Source organism: Aulonocara stuartgranti, assembly GCF_965226115.1.
Source record: "Aulonocara stuartgranti genome assembly, chromosome: 16".
NCBI lineage: Eukaryota > Metazoa > Chordata > Actinopteri > Cichliformes > Cichlidae > Aulonocara > Aulonocara stuartgranti.
In genome coordinates this window covers 8510868-8525278 of record NC_138952.1, presented here as the reverse complement: position 1 = coordinate 8525278, position 14411 = coordinate 8510868, and the positions used below count along the sequence as shown (strand labels likewise).

At 47.6% G+C, this 14411-nt stretch overlaps 2 long non-coding RNA genes across 2 annotated transcripts; both read right to left on the bottom strand.

The window, feature by feature from the left end:
• Positions 1–207: 207 nt before the first annotated feature.
• Positions 208–1160, bottom strand: LOC309691258. Its single transcript, XR_014271928.1, has 3 exons — positions 1064–1160; positions 724–898; positions 208–641 (listed from the first exon to the last, which is right to left on the bottom strand). It is a non-coding gene; the product is annotated as an uncharacterized lncRNA (long non-coding RNA).
• A 3618-nt stretch (positions 1161–4778) lies between these two features.
• Positions 4779–10614, bottom strand: LOC309691257. Its single transcript, XR_014271927.1, has 3 exons — positions 7840–10614; positions 5587–7732; positions 4779–5504 (listed from the first exon to the last, which is right to left on the bottom strand). It is a non-coding gene; the product is annotated as an uncharacterized lncRNA (long non-coding RNA).
• Positions 10615–14411: the final 3797 nt, after the last annotated feature.

The following is a 14411-nucleotide window of genomic DNA, read 5'->3' as shown; positions in this document are numbered from 1 at the left end:
ATATTCAATGCAGAAGCAAAAGTAAACATAAACTGCGACACAGAGAGCGAATGTCAGGTTTGTGTACTCTGAGCGGAGAGGAATGCGAGCCAGAGAAGTTTGTTAAATGAGTCGAGTTTCACTTTCAATAAACACAGCGAAGAAATGGGTGCACATGTACATGAACACACAGGGAAAAGAATTATTTGATCCCCTGCTAAATTTGTAAGTTTGATCACTTTGCTCAGAAATGAACAGTCTTTTAGTTTCATTTTAATGGAGAGAAACAAAATATCAAGCAGAAACCCATTAAAAAACACATTACATCAAGGTTATAAGTTGGTCATGTCACTGAATGAAATGAATATTTGATCTCCTAAAAGTCATCCTGAATTCTGGATCCCACAGATTACAATCAATCAACCAATTACAGATACTCCTTATCTCAAATCCTTACGTGTATAAAGCCAATGTTACGGGAGTGATGAGTAAGAGAACCCAGACGCGGATCGCTCGTTAAGATTGAACAGTGTCTTTATTTACAGTGAAGCAAATCCAAAGTAATCCATAGTGCTAAGTCCCTTCCGTGCTCCCCTCGTGTGTCCATACGACTTTCGTAAACAGTGACGTCTCTCCTCTCGTATCTCCGTCTCACTCGTAGCCTGGAAAAAAGGCAAACAGATGCGGTTAGCCTCCCTCCGCTATCAAACGTTTGTCTAACACTCGCTGAATTCGAGTCACTACCCGGCTTGGTGGAATACTCCAGCGCTGTCTGTCACTCAGCCACACCATTAAATAGTTCTGTCACAATGGTGGATGATTGGCAGCAGCTGGCGAGGAATCAGTTGCAGGTGGGACCACTCAGAGTGGCGGAACTTCCGGGTCGGACATCTCCCGTTGCTACGCAACCGCGTAACAACTACAACGGAGACAAAAACAGAGCGGGAGAACAAACACACACACACACACACACACACAGGTCGCCGGTCGGGGCACCGTCGAACCTGACAGTACCCCCCCTCTAATGGGAGCCTCCCGGCGACCCAGCAAACTTATCAGGGTGCCTGCGGCGGAAGTCTCTCACCATGGCAGCATCGAGAACCGCGGACCGCGGCACCCAAGAACGCTCTTCCGGACCGTACCCCTCCCAGTCCACCAAAAACTGAAAGCCCCTACCGCGGCGCCGGGCATCCAATATCCGCGATACGGAATACGCCGGCGAGCCGTCGATAATCCGGGCGGGTGGCGGGGGCCCGGAGGGCGGGCACAAAGGGCTGGTCCGGACAGGCCTCACCTGGGACACATGAAAGACATTGTGAATTCTCATGGAACGGGGAAGAGACAAACGTACAGTCACAGGATTCAACACGGCCAGGATGGGGAAGGGCCCGATAAAGCGTGGAGCCAGTTTCCTAGACTCGACCCTCAGAGGAACATATTTCGCAGACAGCCATACCTGTTGCCCGACCTGGTATGCAGGGGCCGGAGCACGGCGGCGATCCGCAAGTCTCTTGTTCTGCTCAGCGGTCCTCAAGAGGGCGGTCCGGGTGGCGCGCCATGCCCGCCGGCAGCGCCGCAGGTGGTGCTGGACTGAAGGAACCGACAATTCCCCCTCCGACACAGAGAGAAGCGGGGGCTGATACCCCAGGGAGGCCTCAAACGGGGAAACCCCAGTAGCCGCCGACGTGCTAGCATTATGGGCATATTCGACCCACGCCAGTTGATCGCTCCATGATGACTGGTTCGAAGAGACCACACAACGCAGCATCGCTTCGAGCTCTTGATTAGCCCATTCCGCTTGCCCGTTGGTTTGAGGGTGGAAGCCGGACGACAAGCTGGCCTGGGCCCCCAGTTCCTTACAAAACTCCTTCCACACTCGCGACGTGAATTGGGGACCCCGATCGGACACGATATCTTGGGGAACCCCATGGAGAAGGAACACCTGCTGCGTGAGAATCATGGCAGTATCCAGGGCCGAAGGGAGTTTCGGCAGAGCAACGAAATGAACAGCCTTTGAGAAGCGATCGATCACGGTCAAGATGACTGTGTAACCCGAGGAGGGGGGAAGACCGGTAACAAAGTCCAGTGCAATATGAGACCACGGGCGGCTGGGCACAGGCAATGGACGAAGGAGGCCAGCAGGGGGTGAACAGGAGACCTTGTTTCGGGCACAAACGGGGCAAGCGGCCACATACTCCCGAGCGTCCTTCCCTAGAGTCGGCCACCAAAACAAACGTTGCAGAAAGGCGATAGTGCAGTTTTTACCCGGGTGGCAGGCAAACTTGGCCGTATGGACCCAGTGAAGGACCTTACTTCGGACCGCCGTGGGAACAAACATCCTCCCATCGGGCCCAGTGCCCGGATCAGGTTCCGACCGCTGGGCAGCCTTAATAACCCGCTCTATGTCCCAGGTCAGAGCCCCCACGAAGCACGAGGATGGCAGAATGGGTCTCTCCTTCTCGTCTGGGTCGAGATCCGGGGAAAATTGGCGCGATAAAGCATCTGCTTTAAGATTGCGGGAGCCAGGTCTGTAAGAGATGGTCAAGTTAAACCGAGTGAAAAACAGAGCCCACCTGGCCTGCCGGGCATTCAGTCTTTTGGCCGCTTGGAGGTAGGTCAAGTTCTTGTGGTCTGTCCAGATAACCACCGGATGCTCGCTGCCTTCGAGCCAATGTCGCCACTCTTCAAGCGCCAACTTAATGGCGAGGAGCTCCCGGTCTCCAACGTCGTAATTGCACTCTGCAGGAGATAAGCGACGTGAGAAAAAGGCACATGGGTGTAATTTTGCATTCACTCGTTGGGATAGTATTGCCCCCACACCTGCGTCTGAAGCATCCACCTCCACAAAAAAAGGTTGACTGATGTCTGCCTGTACCAACACCGGAGCTGAGGAAAAGAGGTGCTTGAGTCTCACAAAAGCCCGTTCAGCGCCGGGAGACCACTGGAATGGCTGCTTAGGAGAGGTTAGGTTGGTGAGAGGCAGGGCGACCTGACTGAAATTGCGGATAAACCGTCGATAGAAGTTGGCAAATCCCAGAAACTTCTGCAGCTGCTTACGGTTCTTGGGTTCAGGCCATTCCACCACTGCCCTCACTTTGGCCGGATCTGCCCGCAGCCGTCCCTCCTCGATGATGAACCCCAAAAAGGAGACTGTCTGCACGTGAAACTCACACTTCTCTGCCTTTACAAACAGCCGGTTCTCCAACAGGCGCTGCAACACCATTCTCACGTGCTTGACATGGTCAGCCGGGTTCCGAGAAAACACAAGGATGTCGTCTAGATAAACGAAAACACAATGATTAATGAAGTCCCGTAAAACATCATTTATCATGGCTTGGAAGACCGCCGGAGCATTCGTGAGCCCGAAAGGCATCACCAAATATTCAAAGTGCCCACGATGCGTGTTGAACGCCGTCTTCCACTCATCCCCCTGGCGGATTCTCACCAGATGATAAGCACTGCGGAGGTCCAGTTTAGAAAAGATGGCAGCCCCCTGAAGGAGTTCAAAAGCAGAGGTGAGTAAAGGAAGCGGGTATTTGTTCTTAATGGTTATCTTGTTAAGACCTCGAAAGTCAATGCAGGGGCGGAGCGTTTTGTCTTTCTTCTCAACGAAGAAGAAACCTGCCGCGAGAGGAGAGGTGGACTGCCGGATTATCCCGGCCGCCAGCGAATCGGTGATGTAGCCCTCCATTACCTCTCGCTCTGATTTCGAAATACTGTATAGACGGCTTGTGGGCAAGGGAGCGCCGGGTAGCAAGTCTATCCCACAATCGTACGGACGATGGGGGGGAAGAGACTGGGCCTTTTCTTTACTGAACACCTGGGCTAGGTCGTGATATTCAGCTGGAACTGCAGTCAAATCGGGAGGAGCGTCAGGTGAAGATGGGCTAGTGGACGTCTGGCTAACTGTAGCAGAACGTAAACACTGTTCATGACACTTAGGACTCCACCCAGTTATCCTGCTGTTCTCCCAATCGATCTGCGGGTTATGGCGTTCGAGCCAGGGGTAGCCCAAAACTAGCGGAGTGTGAGGAGCCTTGAACAGAAACAGGCTGATTTGTTCAACATGGTTTCCGGAAAGAGAAAGAGTCAAATCAGTAGTGCGATGTGTTATACTGGCCAAGGGGGCACCATTCAGCGCCGCCACCTGGAGGACCTCAGGTAAGGGTTCAACAGGTATGCCCAACGTCTGGGCCAGGGCTTCGTCAATAAAACTTTGTTCGGCCCCCGAATCGATTAAAGCACTACATGGGTGAATACAGGACTGGAAAATCAATTTGGCAGGACAGCTAAGGTGGGGCAAGATGTTTGCGGTAACGCCCGTCAGTATGCCCACGGCTACTGACGAGCAGCGTCTTTTCCCGACTCTGGGCATTTATCAGAAAAGTGTCCTCTCTTTCCGCAAGTGAAACACTCACCCCCTGAGGTCTTCTCCGTCGGGCCACAGACCTAAAGCTGGCTCGACCAATCTGCATGGGCTGCTCCTCCTCCAACGGCTGTTCCTCCCACTCCCGTCTCCACTCGAGAGAGGGCCCTGCCGAGGTTTTGCTGCCGCCCGCTGGTCGCCGTCCAAACTCACGCCTATGCTCATCCAACTGAATGCACACATTCACCAAAGCACTGAGCGACTTAGGCAGTTCTCTTGAGGCCAACTCACATTTTAGATTTTCGTTCAGGCCGTTTATGAAAGCCCCTCGTAGTGCATTTTCTTGCCAGCCGGTCTCCTCGGCCAAAATCCAGAAGTCAATTGAGAAGTCCGCTACACTCCTCCATCCTTGTTTCAGGGAAAACATGCGATGTGCTGCGCTGTCGGCGCTGGAGCCTTTGTCAAAAACACAACGAAATTTGCACAAAAAATCTTCATAAGAGATAGCAGGTTGCATGCTTACCACGGCCTGGGCCCATTGTAAAGCGCGTCCAGTCATTGATTCCACCATTAACCCCACCTTGGCTCCATCTGAGAAATAAGACCGAGGCTGTTCTCTAAAAATGAACGAACATTGTGTTAAGAACCCGCGGCTCTTATCCAGATCCCCACTAAACTTCTCAGGGGCCGGCAGCGGGTGCTCGCGCTGCAGTGTGGGAGGGGAAGGAGGCAGAGGAGAAGCCGCGGCTGTGCTGAGAGACGGCCCGGGCGACGGAGCATCAGCTGCAGCCCCAGGGGGAGTTAGCAAAATCCCTTTTAATTCAGCAACCAGCTGCCGTAACACAGTTTGTTCTTCAACAACATGTTTCATCATTTTTTCATGGCGTTCCAACATCTCACCTTGAATCGAGAGTTCTCGCAGAACCGGAGCGGCGTCCGCTGGGTCCATGTAAGTGGCTGGAGTATTCTGTTACGGGAGTGATGAGTAAGAGAACCCAGACGCGGATCGCTCGTTAAGATTGAACAGTGTCTTTATTTACAGTGAAGCAAATCCAAAGTAATCCATAGTGCTAAGTCCCTTCCGTGCTCCCCTCGTGTGTCCATACGACTTTCGTAAACAGTGACGTCTCTCCTCTCGTATCTCCGTCTCACTCGTAGCCTGGAAAAAAGGCAAACAGATGCGGTTAGCCTCCCTCCGCTATCAAACGTTTGTCTAACACTCGCTGAATTCGAGTCACTACCCGGCTTGGTGGAATACTCCAGCGCTGTCTGTCACTCAGCCACACCATTAAATAGTTCTGTCACAATGGTGGATGATTGGCAGCAGCTGGCGAGGAATCAGTTGCAGGTGGGACCACTCAGAGTGGCGGAACTTCCGGGTCGGACATCTCCCGTTGCTACGCAACCGCGTAACAACTACAACGGAGACAAAAACAGAGCGGGAGAACAAACACACACACACACACACACACACACAGGTCGCCGGTCGGGGCACCGTCGAACCTGACAGCCAACATGCCCACAGAATCAATTTCTCCCATTCCAACCTCACCACCACCACGGGCAAACACAAAGAGCTGTCAAAGACAAAACTGTACATGTGCGCAAGTCTGCAATGGGCTACAAGACCAGGAGCAAGAAGCCTTGTGAGAAAATGGAAACTGCTAGAGCAATTATTTGGAAACTGAAGAAATAATTGACCATCAGTCGCTCTCAGTTTAGAGCTCCATATAAGGTTTTGTCTCGTGGAGCAAGCATTTACACGAGAAATGGTGTTGGATCAGCCAAAACTGCACTGGAGGGTTTTATAATGGCCTGAAGGCAGTTTAGGCCAGAAGGTCAAGAAACTACATATACAGGAACATCTATATGATTCTGAAATGAAACCAAAATCAAGCTCTCTGGCATGAACTCGACTCAATGGGGTAATGGAGAAGAGAAATTCTGAGTAGGACCCAAAGACCACATCCCTTTGATCAAGCGCAGAGGTGGAAACATTTTGCTTTATGGGCTGTTTTTCTGCTAAGGGTACAGGATGACTTCACCACCTTGTGGAGACAATGGACGGGCCATGTAGTGTAAAATCTTGGATGAGAACCTTCCCTTAGCCAGAAACACACTATGGGTTGTAGATGAGTCTTCCACCATGACAGTAACCCAAAGCATAATGCCAAGGCAACAAAGTAGAGGGTAAAGAAGAAAGACATGAAGGTCATGGAGTGGCCTCGCAGCTCTCCAGACCTCAATCATATAGAAAATCTTTGGACAAAGCTGAAACTCCGAGTTGCCAAGTGTTGGTCAAGAAATCTTAAGGACTTACATCTTCTTGGAAGATAAGGTCCAAAATCCTTCCTGAGATGTGTGCAAACTTAGTGACCAACTACAGGAAGCTTCTTGCCAAATAGAGTTTCTCCACCAAGTACTGGGTCACGCCTTGCTTGGGGATCAAATACATATTTCACTCAGTGACATGCAAATCAATTTATGACTTTAATGTACAAGTTTTGTGGATTTTTGGTTGATATTCTGTCTTTCTTCATTAAAAAGAAACTACTATAAAAATTAGAAACTGCTCATTTCTTTATAAAGGAGCACAATTACAAATTCAGTAGGTGATCATATTATTATGTTGATCACCTCCTCCTCTGCGTACAGTGGACCCAGGCTGGAAACAGACAGCCTGAGCACATGTGGGATAACATGCAAAACCTGCTCAGAGGCATTCTGGGAGGAAACGTGTTTGGGGGTCTGTGACATAAATCCTCAACAAACGAGCCCACAGATGTAAATAGATACACTTTTAATGTGCAGCACACACACAGCTGTGTGAGGGGTGGTGTGACAGATTCGCCTTGTCGTCATTTGTGTCACGGTCGCCGCCTGTGAGGGACCGCGGCGAACACGAGGAGGAGGAGGAGCTTTTAAAAAAGGCCCAAAGTTACTTAAAAAGCTCGGGGAGTAGCAGGAGGAAGGGAAGGAAAAGGAGGTGGAGTGTGTGCTATGTTTCATTCAGAGGAGCATTTGCAGGATTATTGAATTTATGTCATGGAGCATTTCTCAGCGGTTCACCTTAGGCTGTATCCGCCCGATGCACCACCTACAGGATGTTCACTGTTCAGAAGCTCATTCAACTTCTGACTGAATTTGTGAGTCACAAATGAAAAACACCACAGAGAGAAACTTGACTTTCAGCACCCCTAATCCATTCAACCATCCATCTGCTGCTGCTTACTTTCTGCCAAGGCAGGCTGATGCGGCTGTATCTCACACTGAAGCTCTGCCAGTGTTCTCTGCGAGCTCTGCACCCTCGTCTCCAAATCGACGTTTGCATAAGACTACTTCAAAACAAAAAATAACAAATATGTTTACCCGTTTCCCGGCCATCAGCTGAAAAGACAATAAAGCACAAAGTTTACAGTTTAACTTGGTACATCAGGCACAAAAAACTAAACATGTGCATCTTTGTCACAAGACTACAAGGATGCTCTCCTCACCCTTTATTGTCAGCGTTCTGATGCTCTGGTTTTAGCAAAATCAAAGATAACGTCCACTTTTAATCGTTCACATCCTGGCAGGACCTTTGTGTTTTGCACTGTTGTCCTTTGGAAACACACCCCTTCAGAGCACTGACACTGGTTGTTGATGAATGATGGCTCTCATTGGGAGGTTATTCCATAACCCCGTGTGTCACAGCACACATGCCAAAGGAGAGCACTGATAACTAAAAAGTTAAAGCAGGTGGAAGGTCGTTGGATCGATCCCTGGCTCCTCCTGTCCATGTATGGAAGTATCCTTGGACAATATTGTTACAACTGCTGTCGTTTGTTTCATATGCAAATTTCAGTGTGCAGGTGCCTTTACCTGATTGGTGGATCCAGAGGATGGCCCACACGGATTGGCTAACTAGCTGGAGATGGCTTATATGATGACACCGCCATGGACTCTCGTTCATTCATCCTCAGCTAATCCCAACCAGGAGATCTTTTGTTACTGGCCCAATTCTGTTCGCCCTATGCAGGAGTATGTAGGGGTGGACTGCCTTTTTTGTTTCATTATAGTTTTCTCCTGTTTTTCTTAGTTAGGGAGGCAAGTTGCTGTCATTTGGTTTGAATCTTTTGGTTAGGTAAGTTTGCGAGATTGGTTCCTTTTGTTTGTTGTTTTGGCGTTAGGTCCACCCCGAACTTATAATCAGCTCCTTCTTGTGTCACACAACCTAACGAATCAACGTATTGTAAATAAATTATAATCAAACTTTACCAGTTGTGTGATGTGGCTGATTGGGGTCTGGATGGGACGAGGGACGAGAATGGATCACCCTTATGTTGTGGTCTGGCCACCCCTAGACAGGCCATAACAATATGAAACAGAGATCATGGAGGTTTAAAGTAATACATGGTGAAGACTGTTCTCTCATTGGCAAAATGAGCAGATAAAAGATCTTGAGGGATGAAAGTTAAGGAGGTCGCTCGCTGGGCTGTTCCTGCTGCAGTCCACTGCTTACCTCACTTCCAAACAGAGTCAGCTGGAATCAGTACCATGTGTCAGCAGGGGCATGTTTGACTGTTTGGCATCAGAAATATTCAGGTTTGTGTGAGTGAGCATGCAGAAGGCCCGACACGTGGCTGTTAATTAACTGCTCCGTTCTTCCATTTGTGATAATCAAACATAAGGAACCACGTCGGACATTTGCGTCCTCTCAGCTCACTCAGATGTTGAGTACAAGGACTGAGCTGCCTCACGGGTGAGCCATCATTCTTAAACTCTCAGGATGATGGCCGCTTAGAAGAAGCCTCGCAATCTGACTGAATTACTGTTTCATTGTTCTATTTTCTAAGAACTGACAATTTGACTGGTTTTAAGTCACTTTGGAATAAAGCGAGCGCACCAGCGGACACCTTTTACTGTAATTTCACAGACAAACATGAGTCTTGTTCTGACATCACCATCAGTGCTGCATAGTGGAGGCAATTTCAAAATAACAAAGTCAAAGTTCGACCCATCTAGACAGCCAATCATCTGCCGACCTCTGAGTGCTGCACCGGTCCCCTTTCGCTTCTAAAAAGAAACACCAAATGAGACAAAAGTGAAAAACAAAAGAGAGTCAGGCCTTTTGAAGCCGATTGGAACAACTCGCAAAGCAGCAGCACTTTGTGCGGCACTCAGAGAAAACCAAAGAATGAATAAAGATGGGCGAAGATGACAGTATTGATTATGATGTGTTTTTCTCACGATGCCCTCGCCTCAGCTTTCTTCAACCGTCCGATAGCTACGGCTTAATCACAGCATTCACTCTCGGAGCAGCAGCGGCGTCTGCCAATACAGTGCACAGCCAGAGTGGGCGGTTTAATGGAATATGGGTCAAACCGGCCTCTCAGTTCAGCAGCATGGCCTCCAAGTTCTTCCCTCCTGCTAGCACACACAGATGGATGCACACATTTTGAAATCCACTTTCCAGTTTCTCTCACTTTGCCCTCAAAATCGCAGTTTTGCTCTATTGTGCACATTTGTTCTGCGTGACAAAATGTGCTTTCACAGACAGCAAGTTTAAGGTTATCCTGCCCTCTTTCCGCTCAAACTGCTTTAAAATCACACCAACAAATATGCTTTTAGTTTTTAAATATTTTCTTTGTGCTGTAATTTGCACGGCAGATGCATTTGGTGACCCAGCGTCGGCACTACAATGGCCCTGATGATTCCCTTGTGCTTTTATTGTAAATTTTAAAAAACTCAGCAGATGCTATGGCTGCTTTCACTGTGCTACGCCTCTTACACCAGCACTGTCTTAAAGTATCAAGAGAATTCCTGCATAAATCCCATTTAATCCTTCTCTTGAACCATATAGACTTTCAATACCAGAAGAGAAAGAAAAATACCTGCGGCTGTTTAACATTGTCATTTTCCTGCTGCAGCCATACTAAAAACACACAAAATGTGACTTAAAAGTTGCTGATGTGGAGACCTTACAGACGAATAACTTTTAACTCCTGGATATGAAGCATACATAGAAAGCCTGAAGTTTAAGTGGAGCAGCAGCAGGTATGATAATGACGGAGGACAGCAAACAACACACCACACAATAACCCTTAATAACCAAACAATAAATCAGTGCTCTTACATTTATATTACTATTTCTCTTTATACCAATGCTGTCAGCATTAATCTCGTTAAACTGACATTATGACGCGGATGGCCCCGTGCGAGGGCTGCACGGCGTCAACACGTTAGCATAGTTAGCTTGTTAGCACGGGGCCATCCGCGTTAACTCGCTAACGGAGATTTGCCACATTAATGTGGTTGTGGTGTTAACGTCATTTTAACGAGATTAACGCTGACAGCACCAATTAATACACGTCTTTAATTATGATTGCTTTGTTGTCTGTACAACTCAGTTTCCCTCTGTGATTCATAAAGTTTTTCTATTCCTGTTGTGATGAGGAGACGGTTTGACTTCAGAGAGGACAAAGAGAACTATTCACCTACAAAAACCTACAACTAAACTCCCAGATAACTCCAGCAAAAACAGGAAAAAAGGTGGGTGTCAAATAAAAACTGGCAGCTCTCCACCACCAGCTTACTACCATAAGCTAGCATGAAACTAAACCCAAACAACAGCTTAACACAAAGCCTAACAGATATCTCTCAAAACGACACTATAGTTTTGGATATTTCTTTCTTGGCCCATAAAGCATAAAAATACCATCAACAGCTAGAAAAAGTTGATTTTTATGATGTTTTGGGGAATGAAATCTACACACTTGATTCTTAATAACACGTGGAATCATCTGTAAACAAAAGAAAAGAAAAAACTCTGCATTAGCAATCCGTAGGAGAAAGTTTTCTAACCCTCTTAAATCTGTTCCCTAAGCCTGCAGCATTACCATTATAACGGCAAGACAGAACGTCCTCTTAAAATCATCAATGCAGAACAGCAGCTTTTTTAAACCAGAATTCAAAGTTTTAGGAAGTTTTAGGAAGGTTTGTGAAGGTTCTGCAGACAACGCTATTAAAAGGTCCTCAGTGCGTGGGTTAACAATTGGTGCAGAGCAAAACACAACCCTAAATTAATTATAATGTTAGTTATTAGTTGTGTTGGGGGTTCTTTCAAAATTAAGCTACACTGATGCAGCTGTTGTTGTGAAATTAAACTGAACTGAATATAATTTTTCAAATTATGACATTAAAAAAGCTCCTAAAAGGCTCCAGCAGCACAAACACAGTCCGGAAGTTCAGGTCATGGACTTCTACTAGCTGAGGTGAAGCCTAGCAGACAGCTATCAGCTACAGTCGCCTGTATCCCCATCCACCTGTCAGTCAAGGAGGACACGCCCCCAAAAATGTCAAGTTTAAGCCTTAATACATTATAAACAGGTGAGTTATAAAAACATTCTCTCTTCTACAGTTATTACAAAGGGTGAAATGAGAAAAAAACTGTAAAGTTTTTTTTTTTTAACATGGGAATCAGGGACTCACTGCTGGAGGCTCTAGTGGACATCAGAGGAAGGGCAGCTTTTGGCACTTCTTCCACTTTGGCATGATTTTTAAGCCCTGAAAGTTGATGTTTGGGCCTCTTTTTCCTACACCTCACTGCTTCAATCCAGCAGCTTTAAGCCGCGCTTTAAAAACCCTGTTTGACCAAGTAGAAACGAAGCTGGCGCGCCTGGAAGAGTGGATGTAAATGAAAGTCTTCAACCGCTGCACGAGGTCAGCAATCTGCAGCGTATGAAGTTTGGAGTGGAAGCAAAACAGATTACTGTTTTAGTGTTTTAGGTATGTAGCAGCGGGGCTGAGTGTGTCTCCGAGCAAGCCGAAGTGACAAAGATAACAGAGAGAGAAAACTGATAGACAATTGCAGGGTGACTCGGCTCCTATTTCCTTCCCGTCCCTGGTGATTACCTCAGCCTACTCTGTTTTTCTCCACATTCGTGAGCGCATTGTCAAGCAGCATCATCTCACAGTTGCAGAAAAAACTGAAAGATTTTTGTAAACAACATCTAACACCTTGAGAGGGACTGAGGACGGCAGCAGGAGGGAAAAGAAAAGCAGCGTCGAGGCACGTAATTCATGGAGGCAGCCGTGCTGGAGAGAAGATTGTAGAACAATGCACATTCTCTTTTATTTGTTGTACTTCCCCTTTGCCCGTCTCTTATCAATCTGCTTCTGTGTGTGCTTTGAGTGCTCATTGTGCTTTGGAGAAGATCAGGAGATTGAGTGCAGACAGATACACAGACCACCTACTATCCATCCTGAAGCAGACAATAAACAACGCAGGGCCTCCCTTTGAACGTTCTGACAGCGTTCTGGCAACGCTGAGAGCCTTCACGAGCGGTAAAAGTGCTGCGTGAACAATCTGGGCGAGCTAGGCCCGCAGCCAAAGTAGATGACACCGGCAGACGCCGTGTGTGCGAGGCATAAAATGTGTCTGCTGCAAAACAGTTTTCTTTCTCCGCCAGAAAGTAAAAACTTGATTGGGAACAGAGGTGCCTATTACAGTCAGGGGTAATAATAGGGTGGAGTGACGGCATACATCACAGAAGAAGAAAAAAGTCCTCCTGGCAGGCAATGTGGGGTAGCAGGGTGTGTGTGTGTGTGTGTGTGTGTGTGTGTGTGTGTGGTGGGAGGAGGTGGAGAGTTACTGGTGCTGTCTGGGTGCTTATTTGCTGAAGGAAATGGTAGCCAGGCATGCAACAAGATGGAGAGGCGAGCCAGCAGACTAACAGAAAGACAGGCTACTGGAGTGAGTGTCTGATGATCAGTCTATCCGCCGTCACCTCCACAACAGGCGCGGTGACACTGCATTTGCTCAGCAGAGAGGTCCATCTGAAGGAAAACCTCTGCATGATGTGAAATTGGAGTGTCATGTAGGGACTGTTGAACAAAATGCTTATTTCCTGATGAATCAGGGCTGGTTGTCACCCTTCATACAGAGCAATAAGCTGGAGCGGACCACTTTCTTTCATTAGGGCTTCACCGCCAGAGTCCAACTAGACAGCTGTCCCACAAATAGCAGCAGCTATCTTCCACCTAAAGTCACTTTAAGGAAAATAGACTGTCCAGAGTTCCAGTGTTTGGGGGTAAAGAGACACTCGCAGAAGCTGAAAGAACTGGGAGAAATTCACTGCGTTAAGAAGCCATGATGCCAGTCCTTGAGTAATCAAGCTCCTGCAGAACTTTTGGACTTGCTCATCAAAAGGAATTAACGCTCAACGACTTCAACAATCCCAGCCACACAGGCCTAGAGACCGGGTAGCAACCATCTGACAACGTCTGAGGGAAGTGTGTCTACTTTCTGACCAGTTGCAGCAGGTTGCTAGTAGTCGTTGTGAAAACGGTCACCAGTCAGCTGCACCAAAAACCTCCTAATACTTTAGGTTACCATGGCAATCTGCTTGACGCCAAAGTCTGCATGAAAGATGCCCACTTGCTTGTGATCTTGTTACTGTGAAGCAGGTCGAAAATGGTAAATATTCACCTCCAAAGTAAAAGTCCAAGGAAACATCTTTCAAAAAGCCCAACTTTTACTTTGAAGGTGAGCATTTGACATTTCCAGTTTGTTTCACGCTTGTGTTTGCAGCCAAGTCAGCATCTGCCATTCAAACTACAGGTGATTGCAGCAACCTGCAAGGAAGTTTTCAGTGCAGCATCGTATATCTCTTTGCAACCAATTTCACATTAGCAGCTACCAGCAACCCCAGTCTGGTATTCAGCCCATGACTACACATTTCACGCACTGGTTGTCATTCAGCCAGACTGTCTCTGTGTATTTTACATAGTGTTTACCTAACGCAACAGATCTCACAAGGTAAATCGAACAGCTTCCTGATTCTGCATATTCATCCACAAATATCTGGCTAACGACATTAACTTCCTTCTAACCACACCCGAGCATTTGTTTTACTTTCACACCATGACTGACTTCAGGATGTTTATCGAGCCTTTCACAGTCTCGGCCCTCTGAATGTACCCTGCTCCCTGGGTTTGGAGTTGTATGTTGGGTTTTCCATTTCTGTTTTAATTTCATTATCTTCTGATTTTATGATGAGCTCCTCCGGAGGTTTTAGTTCCCTCT